The sequence below is a fragment of the Dermacentor albipictus genome, chromosome 1 (assembly GCF_038994185.2).
Source record: "Dermacentor albipictus isolate Rhodes 1998 colony chromosome 1, USDA_Dalb.pri_finalv2, whole genome shotgun sequence".
NCBI lineage: Eukaryota > Metazoa > Arthropoda > Arachnida > Ixodida > Ixodidae > Dermacentor > Dermacentor albipictus.
Window position 1 is genome coordinate 231,669,866 of NC_091821.1, and position 16,594 is coordinate 231,686,459.

At 49.1% G+C, this 16,594-nt stretch overlaps 1 protein-coding gene and 1 long non-coding RNA gene across 9 annotated transcripts in view; one reads left to right on the forward strand and one right to left on the reverse strand.

Moving 5' to 3' along the window:
• LOC139054291 (uncharacterized) overlaps nt 1-16,594 on the reverse strand; it is an 86,638-nt gene that overhangs the window by 31,553 nt on the left and 38,491 nt on the right. For 2 of the 8 annotated variants that reach the window (XM_070531064.1, XM_070531062.1), the window contains exon 1: nt 12,939-13,243. The exons of the other annotated variants lie outside the window; for them this stretch is intronic. The gene's annotated coding sequence lies outside the window, so the exon portion shown is untranslated. Of the gene's footprint in view, nt 1-12,938; nt 13,244-16,594 lie in introns of those variants that run through there. 8 annotated transcript variants of the gene reach the window in all.
• LOC139054292 (uncharacterized) overlaps nt 13,835-16,594 on the forward strand; it is a 105,566-nt gene continuing 102,806 nt past the window's right edge. The window contains exon 1 of the long non-coding RNA XR_011511102.1: nt 13,835-13,938. This is a non-coding gene — a long non-coding RNA (uncharacterized lncRNA). The remainder of the gene's footprint in view (nt 13,939-16,594) is intronic.

Here is a 16,594-nt window from a genome sequence, read left to right on the forward strand (position 1 = left end):
TGCTGGTTCTAGCTGCTCACAAATAGATGTTATGTAGTCGTCCAAGTTATCAGGCTGAAATGCAACGACATAACTGACGGTTCGGCTCCATCATTTATGCCAGATCCTAAGCACACTCTGCTATCTGCCCTCAGCGTCGCCATGACTGATCAGTTTGGTCCTATTTGCGAGAAAAAGAAAACACAGACACACACACAACAGAATCTCCTCCATGTATAGATTATTAAAAGACACATCACATCCATGGCTCTTGCATTCTATCTCCTCCGAAGTGGCGGATATATCACCATACACCCGTCTTGGTGACTCCACAGTTCATCTACTAGCACAAGGTCCCGGGCTCTATTCCCAGCCACTAGTATTGCTTTTCGATTGAGGCGGAAGGCAATGTTCGCGTATTTAGATTTTGGTGCACGTTGCATGATTCCAAATGACAAAATAGATCCTTAGTTCCACATGACAATGTATCTCATTCAAGGTGTGACATCAGGAAGTGAAAATCCCGTCAATTGATACATTTGTAATTCGGGTCACGTAAAATATTTCCGGATAACTCATTGTTATTGCCTGAACTGCTCTGCAGGGTGGTATATATGCAACAAAGTGTTGGTGTCTTTTTACACTGCGTCGTAGGTTATCTCAAATTTTTATTTCCTACACACAACTATGCCACAGGAAGAATCTCGCCGGAAGCGCTAAGAATCTGAACCTACTTTCGTGAAGATCGACATATCTACATTATATGGGCACCCGCACACTCCTTCCTTCCCGGGAACAAAACAGCGCACAACCTGGATCGAGAACTGACGGACCGAGCAGGTGACTCGCAAATACTGAGAACGGAGAGAGACCGGATAACCAGTTTTCACGAGATCACCAAACACTACAAATTTGGAAGGACCCGTTTCTCCCCGGCACACTCCTCGCTAAGCAGGCGGTATGCGAGCAATGGTGCCTCTCACAAACAGATGCATAGCCGAACCCGGTGGCCTACCACCGCTACTAGCCGGCCCTTTACACGGATAGATGTACTTTCTGTCAAGGAAGGGCGGACCTACAGCATATGGTTTGGGCTTCTCCTCGGATACCCACACAGAATAAAACACATGAGACCAACGAGCAGTGGGAGACCGCGTTGCTCAGCTCTGCACCGGAAGACCAACTAAGGCAATACAGCAGGCCGAGGATGCCGTCAGGGCCCAAGGGCGCGAGGCAGTCATCTACGTAGAAAGGCCTGTGTCTCATTAACCTGCTGTACTAAAATAAAGTTTATTCCTCCTCCACCTACACAGACTGTACGAGGCGCGATATCGACATTCATATACGACATCTGGCCAGAACATTTGCCCTGAGATCTGAGCGCTGAGTGAAGCGCGCCTACAGCACTCTCCGCAGGTCGCTTTAACTTCGGAGCTCGGAGCCAAGTACTGTAGCAGCAGAGGAGAAGCAAGGGCAATGCGACGACAAAGCTTTATTCTTTTCGTTTTTTTATATTTAGAAATAATAATGCTTTCAGAAGACCTGCTACGAACCTGGTTGGTCGATATCTACACAACTGTTGCATCACAACTGTTATGCTTGTCAATTGTATTGTTTTTGTTGTCGCTGCTTTTGGATTGCATTTATTACATTGTAGCCACTCCCCTCTCTAATGTCCTAGGGCATTGAGGGTAAATGAATGAATGATATCGCGTTATTCGCTCACATTTAGTGCACATGAGAGCGCGCGATACTGGCGTCGTCGTCTTTTTCTCAGAAGCAGGGCTATTCTCGGCAATGAAGCTGAGCTATGCGGCTTCGTTCAGCGCATTTGAAGCAAACGGCCTGTCTCGTACGGTAGCGCGTTCAGTCGAAACAGTTGGACCTAGCTTCGGTTCCTAGAACGCAAAATTATTCTTTTTTTTTTCATCTACCCTTCGGCTAATATTGGTTTCCTTCAACTCGGTGCACCCATTCGATCCAAGATCAAACAGCATTGCAGCTATCGCTGTGACAGTAATAAAAAATACCGACCCCTTCAGCACAGGTTCCCCTCTCTGAGCAGAAACTACAATTCATTAACCCAAATCTGCTGCATGAGTAATGTTGTGGACACACGCCATGACTTGTTGAACACGTGCCCCCCCCCCCCCCCCCCTGTGTCCCCGCACTTCTGCCGACCTAAGATTAAATACCACTTTTCTTGCGTGTCGTGATGAAAATAAATGATCACGTAAATAAATGCTCTTTTGTGATACCTAAGAAAGAAAAAAAGCGCATTGCCTCCGACGCCTCCGATGTCCTGCCCCGTTTATATACACATAATTCTATGACTTTCAGCATGCGCATGCATGGATGCTTCTGCATAGCAGAGTGCAGGCCTGAATGCTTGGCCGCCTTGGTGGCCCTCTAGGCGCTTCCTGCGTGTCAAGTTACGTCACTCTTTCCATCGGTATTTTCGCTTGACGACGCAGTTTGCCAACAACGAGCCTTGCGGAGCTAACAGGCAGAAACATTTCTAGAAACGTTTGCTTAAGTCACGCATCTCATATACACTGAGGCGCACCTGCGAAATTATGAATGATTGCACTAAACAAAAAAAAACAAGGATGTTAATTGCGTGTTCTGCCATCATTTACATGCGAGTTATTATATATCCATAGGCGTATTTAGCAGGGGTGGGGGAGGCAAGAAGGGCAACTCCCCCACTTTGTCATTGGTTCCCCACACTTCTCTCCCTCCTTTCTTTTTTTTTTCTGAAAGTGGGCGCTGTCGACTGCACACTGTCGAATCCAACGAAACAACAGCTGAGGCCAAGTTTTCCATGAGAACAACGTCCACGTAAGCGATGCTCATTTTTTTTATTACGCATCCCCTCCTCGGTCAGCGAGGATTGTTAATTCTCGGTGACTTGCAGCGACGCGCTGTAGCAGGTGCGTCGGCGCGTGGTCAGCCGCACTAATTACGGGCTACGGTTCTCCGCTGCACGATTCGCCTGCGCCTTGCACGCCTGCATTGCAGAGGAGGCAGCCGCTGGACAGTCGAAAAGAAGTCTCCCCTTCCGCCGTTTAGACCAAAGTTCCTTGAGGCCCGTCTAACCATCTTTGAATAAAAAAAAAACAGCGTTGCTTTTTGTATTATACCGGTTCCTACTGGTTCGTCATGTGCGATTGATAATCAGAGCTGTTAATGATAAAGATAGCTAGATAGCTATCTCTGACGCATTTTCAGCTGCTTTTATTGCAATGGCAATCCGCAAATAAATATATATATATATATATATATATATATATATATATATATATATATATGTGTGTGTGTGTGTGTGTGTGTGTGTGTGTGTGTGTGTGTTAAAGAGAGCGAGAGAGGAAAATAAAGAAATGGGGGAGGAGTCAGAGGGTTTGTACAACCACACTTGAAACTTGAAAACTTGAAAACTAGTTAGTACGCTGCTATATGATCATAAAAGTACGTACAATGCTGTCGAGTGTTAGTCCTTCGAAGATAAGATATGGCCAACTGCTGCGTATTTCGTAAAAAGGTCGTTATATATATATATATATATATATATATATATATATATATATATATATATATATATATATATATATATATATATATATATATATACAGTAAAAGCTCGTTAATTCGAACCGCAAGGGGAAGCCGCTTGAGTTCGAGTTAACGAAAGTTCGAACTAACGAAAGTGAAGGAAAGCAACAGTACACTGCGATTTGGAAGCAGTAGGGCATGTCAGAAAGTGATGGCGTTTGCTGCGGGCACACGCCATCTTCAAGTGGAAGCTCTGGGTCCGACTGTGCCCCACCACCGATGTCCACCGGAACGAACGTTAGCCGAGGCTTAACACCATCACAATGAATCGCGATGGCCGATACCTCCTAATCTGAAAACAGAGGTGCACAACCGATGAAGACTGCCAAGACAAAGACGCTGAACAAGACGCTTGATTGCAAGCGCAGCTGCGACGTACTTGATTCGCTGTGTTTTGGCGCTGGCCGTGCCATCTCCGCACAACATTAGCAGCTGTACAAAATTTGTAAAGCCTCCGAGATTCGCAACGGCCAAGAAGTCTCGGAGGTTACGTAGAACGGAGAGGCGGCAGCCGCCGCTGGCTTCTGGCTGACCCCGCGCAGGTTAGATTTTTTTCTGATTTTGCCTTCTCTCGCCATTCTCTCCGTTTCGGAGGCAATACAGCCTTGTGTGTAGGCAGTAGGCGTGTTTCTCTGGCCGTGTGCGAGGCGAGCGTAGTTCGAATTATCCGTGAGGGAACCTTCTCGCGTTCGAATTAACGGACTTTTTTATACATAGACTTCTGTGGAGCTTGGCCGGACCAAATCGTACAGTTCGAATTATCCATAAATTCGAATTATTGAAGTTCGAATTAACGAGCTTTCACTGTATATATATATATGCCGTAGAACAATCGAGCGTATATTGTGCTTACTATGCGTAATCGATTGTGACTTCCGAACTGCTGACCACAGTTCACGAATTCGTGGGTGTCGAGGGAGAGAACAGAATCATCTTGCGTGCGGAGGAGGAGGAGCAGGAGGATGTTGTGGCGCGTGCCCCCTGCCGAGGCGGCGTCTCTACACCTCAGCCGCAGTTTGGTGCGGCACGACAGCAGAAAGGCTGCTTGCAACGCTGCACGTCTACGGAGCAGCCGATCATCAAGAAGCGGGAGCTGGGAGCCAGAAGCGTTTCCGCGTTTATTCTTCTTTCTTGACATTCTACTGCGTTTAATCGCATCTCCCCTCCACGTTTTCCTTATGTTGACTGCACAACAGCCATCGCAGTCTTTGGTGCATCCATTTGCTTACACTCAACGGAGAGCAGTTGACATAATGAGCTTCCCGCTGCGACGAGCTCTGTCCCCGCCAAGTGAGCGAGCGTAGGTGGCTCTCATTTAGACACGCGCCTGCTCGCGCCCGTCCCTACGGCTCAAGGTCCAGCGAAAGGGCGGCCGCGATCGTTGCTGGCGTCGCACAAGTAGCTTGTTGCGTGGTGCGACGCACACCGCGTCTTCCTCTTTCCTCGTACACGGGTTCGCGTGATTTCTCTTTATTTGTTCCATCAGCACGCGGCGCGGAAGGGAGAGCCTCCTGCGGAGGATTCCATTTTCCTGGGCGGCAGCGGCGCGCCATCGGCGTTTTGTCGCGCACGATCGGCGTCCGAGGGGTGAGGGAAGACGTTCTGTACAGCGTGCCGGCGTGCGTGACCCGCAAGCCACAGGCGCTCAGTGTTCCGCCGGAGCCCTGGAGCTCCGCTTCGTGTCCTCAACGGAGCGGTATGTTCTCACGATGCAGAAGGGAGGGAAAAGAAAAATGCCAGGCCGAGAGGGAAAGCGGGCCAGCTGGCCACCGAAAATAGCCATGTCGCTACCGGCGTGGCGCATCGTGTGGCATGGCTACGACAGGAAATTGCGAGGAAACGCGCGGCCTCGGCGTCTGCAGGACGCCGGGCCAGACATGCTGCGTGGGCAGTTTACATGGCACTCTCTGGCAGTGCCACCGCTTTCGGGGCCGAAGAACAGCGACGAGGAAACAAAAGACGAGGAGGGAGCGGACCGCTCGCGCGCACGTGTGCGTGCGTGCTCGCGGCCGCCAATGCTGCCAGCCGCCGAACAGGAAAGGAACGCTTCTATATGACCCAGATCGCGGAGAGGCCTGCAAGCCCTCGGCCTCTCGCTTTCGGGCGGCTCCCGAAGCCGCAAGGAGGACACTGGGGCCCAAAGGCTTCGGCCCTGCCCGCGCCGCGACTGCCACGCCGCCGCAGCGCGAGTCGCGAATCGGGGCCGCTGGCGCGCTGCTTGCCGGACTCGCTCGCCGCCGTCGGCGCGCTTCGTCGCAACGCCGCCACGACACCGAGAGCTGCGGATCGCACGAGTACACAGGTGTGAAATGCGCCACTCTGCGCGCCTCCATGAGCGGATCGTCCACAAGATGAAGAAACTGAGCGTAAAAGTTCGAGGGAAGCGGCGAAGAGCTTGAAAGGTCTCGCAGTGCCGCCACGAGCTTGTGAATCGATATCCGATGTGTCGAAAGTGACGGTGAGCGTGGACATTACACCTTGTGTTGTACCGCATTTCTTTGTTTAAGGACATTCGCAGCATCGACGGTGCAGTGACTATAGTCATAACTTACTGGGCTGTTTTGGCACGTTATACCGCACAAATACAGTTCTGAACTGTTTCACATCAAGTGCGCCTACAATTCTCTATCGTGGTTTTGCTCAACTTAATGACAGTCTAACTCTGATCTGTGATTTACTACTACTACAATTATTATTATTATTATTATTATTATTATTAGCAGTAGTACTAGTAGTAATGCTTATTCTGTCGTGTGATAGATCATATCAGAAGCTTCAACCTACTCACAAGCATGTTTGGTGCATCACACGCGCGCACTCACGCACTCACTCACCCATGCAGGCACGCACGGACTTGTGACGGAACTACGCCTCCTTCGTATTTCCTTCGTGTCCCATGACGCCCTCAGAAGGTAGCTCTCTGACATCCATAAAACTACCCATAACTGCTATTTCCTCCATGCTTCTCGTTGTTACAGCACGTCATAAGAAAGCTTCATAACACCTAAAAGGCTACACATAACTACTGTTCGCAGCACGCTTCTCGAACTTGCGGCATGTGTGCATTCAAACATGGAGAAAAAGGGTGCTTCATGACGTCCCTAAAGCTGGAACCGCATGGCGCGATTTATGGCGCGATTGACGCGCGGCGAAGGCGCTCGGGCGCCCGTGTCCACCAAAGAAGCGCAGTGCAAGTTACACGCGTCACGCTTTACGTCACTCTTTAGTTCCCTCAATGCCATTAGATGGTGCTGCCCTCCGCGCATCCTGGCGGAAAAGCTCGGCAGAACAAGCGCGGCGAGGCCTGCGCGCGCCCGCCGTGCTCATGCGGGTGCAGTCGCGTGAGCGGTTGTGCGCGCGTTCGCCGCGTGTCGTGCTTTCGCGAACGAAAAACGCTCCATGTGGTTCCAGTATCCATTGCTTCCGGCAGGCTCCTTGGACTAACCGCATGTCCACGTGTGAAAATGAAGGGGTAAAAAGTCGTGGTTTCTCCCGAAAGGCGAAGCACCGATTACGCTTACAAATTAGTTGACAGTTACATGAAGTAAGGATAGTAGTTTTATCGGCCATATAAACTCGGAAACATTCGCTTGCTAACTGAATTACCAAGCATGGTGTCAGCGCGCAGAGGAAACATGAACACATCACACTCGATGACGCTCGACACTCACTGCAGTCAAAACGCTGGCGTGAGCATGCGCGGCAGCAGCAGCGAGCGAATTGACCTTCGCGCTTTCTATCGCTTCAACGCAAACAGCGGCGAGAAAACAGCACGCACCAAGGTATGAACCATCTCCAGGTCGCTTTCAAGACACGGCGCGCGCGACCGCGCCAAGTATGCAGTTGCTAGCGGAGTAGAAGCCGCTCCCCTCCCTCCCGCGTTACCTCCCCACTTTCCTCCGTTTCGCGCGGGAGATTGAGCCGCGAGGGCGGTGGAGTTGCTGCCCAACTCCACCGCCCCTCCCTCCCTCCCTCTCTCCCATCCTCCCAGTGCCTGTCGCGCGACGGAAGACGGCGCGTTTGCTCTCCGCTTTCTCCATCGCGCGCGCTAGGGAAGCCACGATCATCGGCTTCCCTCGCGCGCTTTCACTCGCACACACATCAACAGAGCGAGGCGACGGTGGTATCGCCCGTGGACTTTATATTGAACATCACGGCGACGGCAAAAATGCGCCCGGAGTGTTCATATAATTACTATCGCAATAAATCTTCATGAAGCCCTCAATACTTCCCGAATGTTTGCCGCAGGCTCCTCAAACTCGCTGCATGTTCGCTCCCGTTGTGACAGGTCTAGTATGCCCTTGCAACCGCTTCTTTCCCTTCATGCTGACACATGTTTCCAAGATTCTTTAAAGCAGTGGCGCTTCTTTCCCTTTTGAAGATTGCTTTAATCATGGCACCTCGCTATCAAAAGACTCTTATGCAAAAACAACCTAAGTGCCGATTTTCTCCGACACGATGAGAAAAGCGCCGACCAGTGTGGAAACCCCATTGCGTTCTAAAGGTGGCACAGATTTGACCGGAGACAGTGAACCTCGAGAAGACTTCCGGCTGGTCATGCAGGTATACCTTGGTGGTATAGCGTTGGCTTGGCTTTGTTATGGACAGTTTTTAATGCATGCTTGTCATCAGACTTGTACGTAACAAATTACATGAGATTGTGGCAAACTTTTTTTTTGTCTTCTGGCGCGTTTTTTCTGCCGCCGTTTTAGACATGAGTATTAGGGTACGGAGAGATGAGGAAAACGAGTTAGGAACGATGGAGTAGATCAAGTGAAGGGACGTACAACAAAACCCCTGTGCTCTTAACTGTTCTTGGTGATTCCTAAAGATTAATTGCTTTTAATCAATTACATTCTTGGCAGTTCTGCAATTGATCTGATTCATTTCATTCTTTACTCTGTATGCTCACTGCAATTCAGTTACTTTTTTTCACTAAGCAATTACACGTAAGCAATTACTTTATTGAAGAGACAAGTGGTTACAACCGACGCAGCTTTCAGCAGTTCAGTTTGGCGGGATCTACAGTGTTAGCCGGCCGTAGTCGTGCCATGCAGTAGCCAGCAGTCCAGTAGCTGGTGGAGCGATAAATCCGGGTGTCAGTATTTGTCTCCTCATCTTAACGCTCCACCAGACGTAGGTCGACGATTTGAACAGACGCTTTCTGGCTCGCTAGCGATGACCACTTCGGACGTTGGTGCTAGGAAATCGCATAAGGACGATTTTTCAGCTTTTCATTGGCCCTACCGGGAGCGCCTTCTCCCGGTAGGGCCGATGAAATCGATTACGTAAAAGTGATCGACTACATTTTAGTAATTCCTCAGTGACTTTCAAGGGCCAGTAAATAGTCACTCTAATCAATTACGTTTTTCAAAGAAGTACCTGTATTGCAATCGGTCATTGGATGCTCTGAATGACAATCCTTCTGTAGCTGGATGCAGACTCGTGCGACATTAATGACCCGGTTCTTAGTGACGATCCACGCGTCCCTCTCCTATATTCTCTTCATTCTGCTTCATTCTGCTGGCGGTGTTCTTGGGAAAACAAAGGCTGTCGAACCATGCCCTAAAGTGCATGTTCATTTTGCGCTGAACTTTGCCTGGCCCTCTAAGCTGCTCAACGTACGCCCTCGTTTTTGGCGGGTACGCTCCAATGAAGTCAACCACACTTGCAGTAATACATTGGCTCAGCGCAGATGTGGGTAATTCCGAGCCGGTCATGTGCTGAATCTACTTACTACGAGGTCACTGACGTTCTTGTTGTTGTCGTTACCGCCGTTATTATTATTTCGACTTATATGTCGTTGTTCTTGTTGCGCTCATGACTTGTTGTTGCTCCCAAGAAACGTCATTTGCAAAGAACTGGGACGAACCAAGAAGTGGGCGGCACGAGAAAAGTCGCGGTCTTGCCCCAAACGCGAAACATTAATAGCGATAGCAAAATATCAAAAAACTATACGATGCTTTTGCAAAAGAACAGCGCTTGAGAACTATAGGCAAGGGAGACGACAGACACGAGCTCTTGTCCCGTCCTTAAAAACTCTTCGCAAAAGTATGCACCAACTGCCTCAAGTTAGCACACTGCTCAACAACGCGATGTAGGAGCCCTGGTTTTATCGGTCGCATAAATCGTAGTAAACAGTCGTTTACAATTAAATTAACAGGCATGGTGTCACGCGCTCACCAACGAACATGAACATCTCGTACTCGGTGATCGCTAACACTTGCCGGCGTGGTCAAGAGCGCAGACAGAGGGACACGAACGCTTCGTACTGCCTCCCGCGTCTCCAAACCTTGAGGTTACGCGACATCCAGCGCTAGATACGCGGGAAGACAGAGCACATGAGGGCACCAGACATCTCGGCTCGCCTTATTTTCGCACCTGCCGCAGATTACCTCCAAGACGGAGCACACAGCCTGCCTACGCGCTCAGCCGCGCGGACCGCCGTGCGCAGTCGCGGCCGGGCTACATAAGTATAGGTGCCCTAACCTCCCCCACCCTCTCCTGCACGCCTTGCGCGCGCTTGATCACATGACCGCCAACATCGGGCACGCGGTAGACGGCGTGCATCAAGCCGCCATGAATTCTTCCGTGCTCAACTTCCCACGCTTGCCCTCGGACCCACAACATGCGGCGTGCGAAGCGCGATGCGTTCTTATCGCACTTGGACTTTATGTGGAACATCACGGCGACGGCGAAAATTCGCCTGAAGTTTCTTTAATCGCAATAACAAGCGTATATCTTCCTCTTCTGCTGCTTCTTTGCTGTCTTCCTGAAAACACTAGACACACTTCATCGCAATAAATAGATCGATTCATTTTTTCCCAGATCTACGAAAGAATAGTTAAAAGTGAGAATGTAAAATAATGAAAAGCATTTTCCGTTCTATTCAAATGCAAGATCTCGGTTCTTGAATCCAGCCCATACTTGGATCAAGTGGCAGATAAATTACGGCAAGGCTGTTCTTCATGATATGAACTGCGACCGAACACTGTCAAGGATTGTCAAGGATGTGTAACTGTTCTGCGCGAAACGAGGCTGACGCCGGTAAGAATTTCCTTCGCACTCTTCGCAAATAAAAGAAAAATGCATTTTTAGGTGAAGTGAAACTGCGCCAGCATACATTCGTTGGAATGCCGCATGAAGTTGCCGACAACTCGCCTAAGCGTGACCCCAAATACTTGCACTTTGCGAGAGCGAGGCCATTCTGGTGTCGTAGTCGAGGGTTTCTAAAGTGATAACTTCGAACCAAAGAGGACGCAAGTTCCAATCCCATCTGTACTAAAAACGCGTTTTTTTCTTCTTTTCCTTACGCTTTACGGTAGCAAAGGTATGGACAGCAGGCGCCGAGGCGGACTGAGACGCACAGAGGCGGGCATTATTTTTTTTTATTTATTTACTTTTTTTGTAGCCCGGGGGGGGGGGGGGTCGAGCCATGGGCTCTCTAGTGCCTGCGCATGCTGCACTAAAGGACTGAAGAAAACACTGCAGCATGTGACGCTATATTTTGCGCCCCCTATACGGTTGAAAAGCTCCTCAAGCCATCTCACACGTGGCTTTTCAGTTTGCTCCTTTTTCCCTTTATGGCGAAAAGAACATAAGATGAACTGAACTGAAGTGAACTGGAAATTAAATTAAGTTACCCACCATCTTTCAACAACTTGCCAGTTGCAAGCCCAAGGTCCTTTCTTTCTGTTCAATCAGAGATTGTGGGAAGCACATTGCGGGGCTCCCAGTTACCTACAGACAGCGCTAGGGCGTGCTGCGCACGAACACGTCAGTACGAAGCGCCACGCGCGAGGGCGGAACGCCAGCGAGCGATGGGAATCGCGTGTGTGGCGCACCAATTTCCGCGCACTATAAAGGCCGGCGCACGAATTAATGCAGTTGAAAATAGCCGCCGAGCTACAGCTGCGGGGGGTGTCCGTGCTTATTAGAAAGGAAAATAGACGCGCGGATCTCGGATGAGGATACGACCCGGCAGCCTTCACCGGCAGGAAGACCGCTCGTAATAAGGAACTACGGGGCGTCATGGGAGTTCGCTGACTCCCATGGCGAGCGGACGAATGCTTTCGCTGTCCGAATGGCCGGTAAACACAACCAGCGTGTCGACGACAGCGGAGCAAACAAACGGACGAGACCGGAGGATGCAGGAAAGCTCGCGTAGGCTGACCCACAGCTATTTAGCGCCCCTTGAATACACGGAGACGTGTCTCCGGCACCACACAAACAGGTTCTTGTTCCTTGGAAGCGCGGGAAAGGAGTCCATGGGTGTTGTATTTCTATGTGGCGAGATAGACGTCCGAAATTCTTCCCACGTAAACAAAAGCCGCCCGTAAAAGTATATGCGTATGCGCATACGGTGCAGAATGCGTGTTTAGGGCAGTATTATAGGGCTACATTTAGAGTGCACGTTCTGGAAGCAGGAATTTATCACAACCATAGTACGTAAAAAAAAAAAAAAACCCTCACGGAGGGTGACCGGATTCCGCAGCAAGATCAAGTTCGTTGCAAAAGTTCACAACAACAAAAAAGGGAAACGAATTTTTTTTTCATTTCGCGCTAAATTGTATAAGCGTAAGCATCACGACCCGTATTCACAAAATAATCTTGCGCTAGAATTGTACGTAAGAATGAATTCCAGCCAATTCTGATGCTGAACATAATTTTAGCGAAGGCCACGAGCCGATGGTGAAGGAAGTTTACGAACGAGAAGCTTTGTAAATGCAGCCATGTTTTATATTTATGCATCTCTAAAGTATACATTGACGGCGTTCATCACCGCCTTTTCCACTGCAAGAGCTTACATCACCGCCATCATCGCTCTCTTTTTCCTTGCCTGATAGCACCACAGTTTTGTCATCACCGTCTCCATCCCTATCACAAGTGTACAGAACCGAGTTTAATCACCAGCTCACAGTTTGATCTACATCGTCGACGGTTACGCCATATGAAGACGAGGTCTTCATTCCCGGTTCGACCAACGGCGAAATATTTTTTTTTCCACTTTGGCCTTCCTTTACTTTGCCCGCGTGGCCGGTAATACAAAACCTTTAACGAGGCGTTGCGAGATCGGTGAAATCAGTGAGGTGAGCAAAACTCTGCGAAAACACGGCCTAAATGCATTCCATGCTCAGTAAGATCGTGCTTATGGGGGTACAGCAGCCAGCCAGTGCGTCATGCGTATTACCGACCCAAGAACAACAACGACGAGCTGGTGCTAAGACGCGCGGGCATATGCGGCGTCTTGGTACCCGTAGGTCTCGTCCCGACCCCGCTCCAAAACACACACGGCAAGCCGCACACGCCGAGGATATGTCACGTCCCAGAAAGCTATCATCGCTCACCTCAGGAGCAGGTACTCCGTCGCCGTTGGGAAACCTCTTTTCTTCAAGCGCGCCTGGAAATAAAAGAGGCGCGGATGTCTGCTGCAGGGCCGCGAACGAACGGCGGCTGCGGTGAATGCGACCCGCTGCCACGCGGTGCGGTCGCTGACACGAGGCACACGACTGACAGACGTCATGGTCGGGCACAGCACCACGGCGAACCAGGGAGAAAGGAGGCGAGATTAAAAAGAAACGAACGAAAAAGAAACAAAAAATGGAAAGACACGCTAGGGGCGCAGTCGGTGGCGGCAACAGGGACGAGGTCGCCGATAATTCTGCGCTACTCGGTATATGTCTCGAGCGCTTATGTGCTGGGGCAATCGGTTCATTATTTAGTGTGCGGAGAGGCGGCTCCTTCGGCTGCCGCATATCGCCGCCTCGAGCACGACTCGATCTGGTAACCCGTCCTTGACAGGTGGTTCGACGGATGCAAGCAAGCTCGGCTTCGCGGATTCCACAAAGACCGAAGGCCTCCCCGAACGACGCGCATGGGCTGAAGAGCTGGACCCCCTCCCGCCTCCTTCCTCGTCCTTCGCGTATGCAGCCAGGGCTTCGCTAAAACAGCAGCGCCGACGTCGAGGGGCGGTTGCACCAAAAGCAGCGTTCGTGTACCGAGGAGAGTGATGCAGAGGAAAAGAGAGAGAGAGGAAAAGAGCATCATTCCTCTTTTTTTTCTGGGCTGCTGTCGGGGAACCTTCAGTAACATAAGCAGCGTCATTTCTCTTCCGTTTCCTCTTTTTCTCACTGGGGTTGGAATGTGGGCCTTACAGCTACAGCACCAAGTATTACGCTGTCGCCAAGAGGAACTCTTCACGCCATATAAATGCGCCTCCGGAACATGTATATGTATGCAATGCGGAGTCGGTCGCTCGCGCCTATACACAACTCGTCCCCCGAACCCCCGCTTTCTTGGCTTCAGCTGGCTGACCTCTCCAACGAAGAGCAGCTGGAAACGCTGGCGGTAAGAGCACTTCTTGTTTACGTATACATGTAGGCAAGACGTGGTCACGTAGAAAAAGAAAAGAATAAAAAAGAAAAGTTGTCTTCTGCAATATTTTTATTCTACCGTTTTCGATTCATATTGCCATGGTTATTTATTTTTATCTCTTCTTTTTTGTATCAAAAGTGGTCTCCTATATATTGAAAAAGTCATTACTTTGCTGCGCTATTTTGAACCTGCTGCTCTCATGTATAAAACACGTGATTCTGCAGTTAATACCATAGAGACTAAACATTCGCTTATGGATTGCTTTGGGATTCCACGCTATATCTTCAAGGCTTGCCGACTCTTTCTTTTTTAGGTTGTTCTGAAGCGGCGATGACTCATTGACAATCAGTGATGGGCGGGTTATGGACGCACATGGGCCCGATGCGCGAGGGGTAGCTGATAACGAGGTGGTGCGATGCATTAAGTGGTCAAAGTCGATACCCTCTATGCACTTAGCATCGTTAGTGAGGAAAAGAAACAAGCCGCCGCTTCGCACGCACGACCGAGAACTTTTTATAGAGTATAGAAAGAAAACGTGCCCGATGCAAGATCGCTGATAGCACACGGCGCCGAAAACCTATTGACCCCATAAGACGGATTGCATTAAAGATAACGTTGAAGCGTGTTGAAATTATTTACGAACAGGGCTTTCCTGATTTCGCTGCAAGGTGGGAGCACCGCAACAATGAAAAGAACGTGCAACTGGCTACATGCTTTAAGTCGTGTCTTTAGGTAAAGCAGTTTGATTTTTCTATTGTTGAACGCATGATCGAATTAAATGGCCTTGTGCTTGACGAATTATCGAACCGCGACGGCTAGGACAGCAGAAAAAAAACAACATCTGATGTTGATCTTTCTTTACGAGTAACGTCAGCGCACACGAATGCGCTTATCACCATTAAATATCAAAAGCCTGGCCAATAACCGCTGCCCTGTCGCGAAAGGTTGCACCACGTTGTGTATCATTGTCAAGGTGTTATTGAAATGTAATTCTTGAAGATGCTTTATAGTTGTCACCTTGTAGAGCGGACACAAGTGATTACTGAGAATATATATATATATCAAAACGTTTATTTAAAAGAAAAAAAAATGCAGAAAGCGAGTGGGTGGAGCCCCTAGTCCAGGGCCCCACTGGCTTGAGCGGTCCGCCGTGCTTGGTCGAGAAGCGCTAGTTGCATCTCCCGATCCTCGCTGGCGAGCCAAGTCTCCCACTGCTCCCTTCCGGAAAGTTTGCCGGCTATTTTTGGTGTATTAATTTTGGGTGGCCTGTTCTGGCAGTCCCACGTAATGTGGGCGAGAGTTGGCCGGCCTCCGCACCAAGGACAGCGAGCGCTGTACAGCGTTGGGAGAAGAGCGCAACAAACGCATGTGCTGAATCGGAAAATGTTCACAAGTTTTGTGATTTAGAATTCACGCGACGTACGAACGTTTCCAGATCCAAAATCTGGTGGTTGTGTGACTTCTCTTAGGTGCTAGAAAAAGAAGACGAAGAAAGTTTTCCGGGGGACTTTTGGACGGAGATTGAAGAAAGGCTTAATTAGGAAAGACGAACGATACGCGGAAGCGCCGCTTTCGGATTTGATTTACAGCAATCTCGGAGGAATTATCAAAAATAAGTACCTTGAAAAAAAAAACCACAAGCTACAGGCAGGAAGGACCATTGTAAGGTAGGGTCAACTTTCAGTCAACTTTCTTTAGGTGGAATATCTCACCACTTGCAGACTCAGCACCCTTATGTGGAAATATACGAGTATATAGGACTACCAGATAAGAAGCAGTTCGGAGTAGGATTCCTAATCCATAAGGACCTAGCGAGCAACATTGACGATTTCTACAGTTTTAATGAGAGGGTAGCAGTAGTTGTAATAAATCTGAATAGGAAGTATAGTATAAAAGTAGTACAAACCTACGCTCCAACCTCCAGTCAGGATGATGAAGAAATACAACAGTTTTATGAAGATGTTGGATTAGTGATGCGAAAAGTGATAACTCAGTATACTGTAGTCACAGGCGACTTCAATGCAAAAGAGGGGGGAAAGTAGGCTGGTGAACAAGCAATTGGCCACTACGGCGTGGACTCTAGCCACACTCGAGGAGAGATGTTGATAGAATTCGCGGAAAGGAATAAGCTGCAAATAATGAACACCTTCTTCAGGAAGCATTGGAACAAAAAGTGGACCTGGAAAAGCCTTCATGGTGAAACAAGAAATGCAATTGATTTCATACTTTCTGCCGATCCCAGCATAGTGCAGGATGTGGAAGTGTTAGGTAGGGTGAAGCGCAGTGATCATAGGTTAGTGAGGGCTAGCATTCACCTAAATTTGAAGAGAGAAAGAGTAAAATTGGTCAAGAAGAAACAAGCCAATCTAGACGCAGTAAAGTTAAAAGCAGACCAAATCAGGTTGGCACTTGCAACAAGATTTGCAGCCTTAGAACACAGAGATGAAGATGACATTGAGGCAATGAATGAAACCGTAACTAGGCTGGCTTCAGAAGGAGCAATTGAAGTGGGAGGTAAGGCACCAAGGCAACCAGTAGGTAAGCTCTCCCAAGTAACAAACGACATAATAAAGAAATGACAAAGAATGAAAATGTCCAACTCAAGAGACCAGATAGAATTTGCGGAACT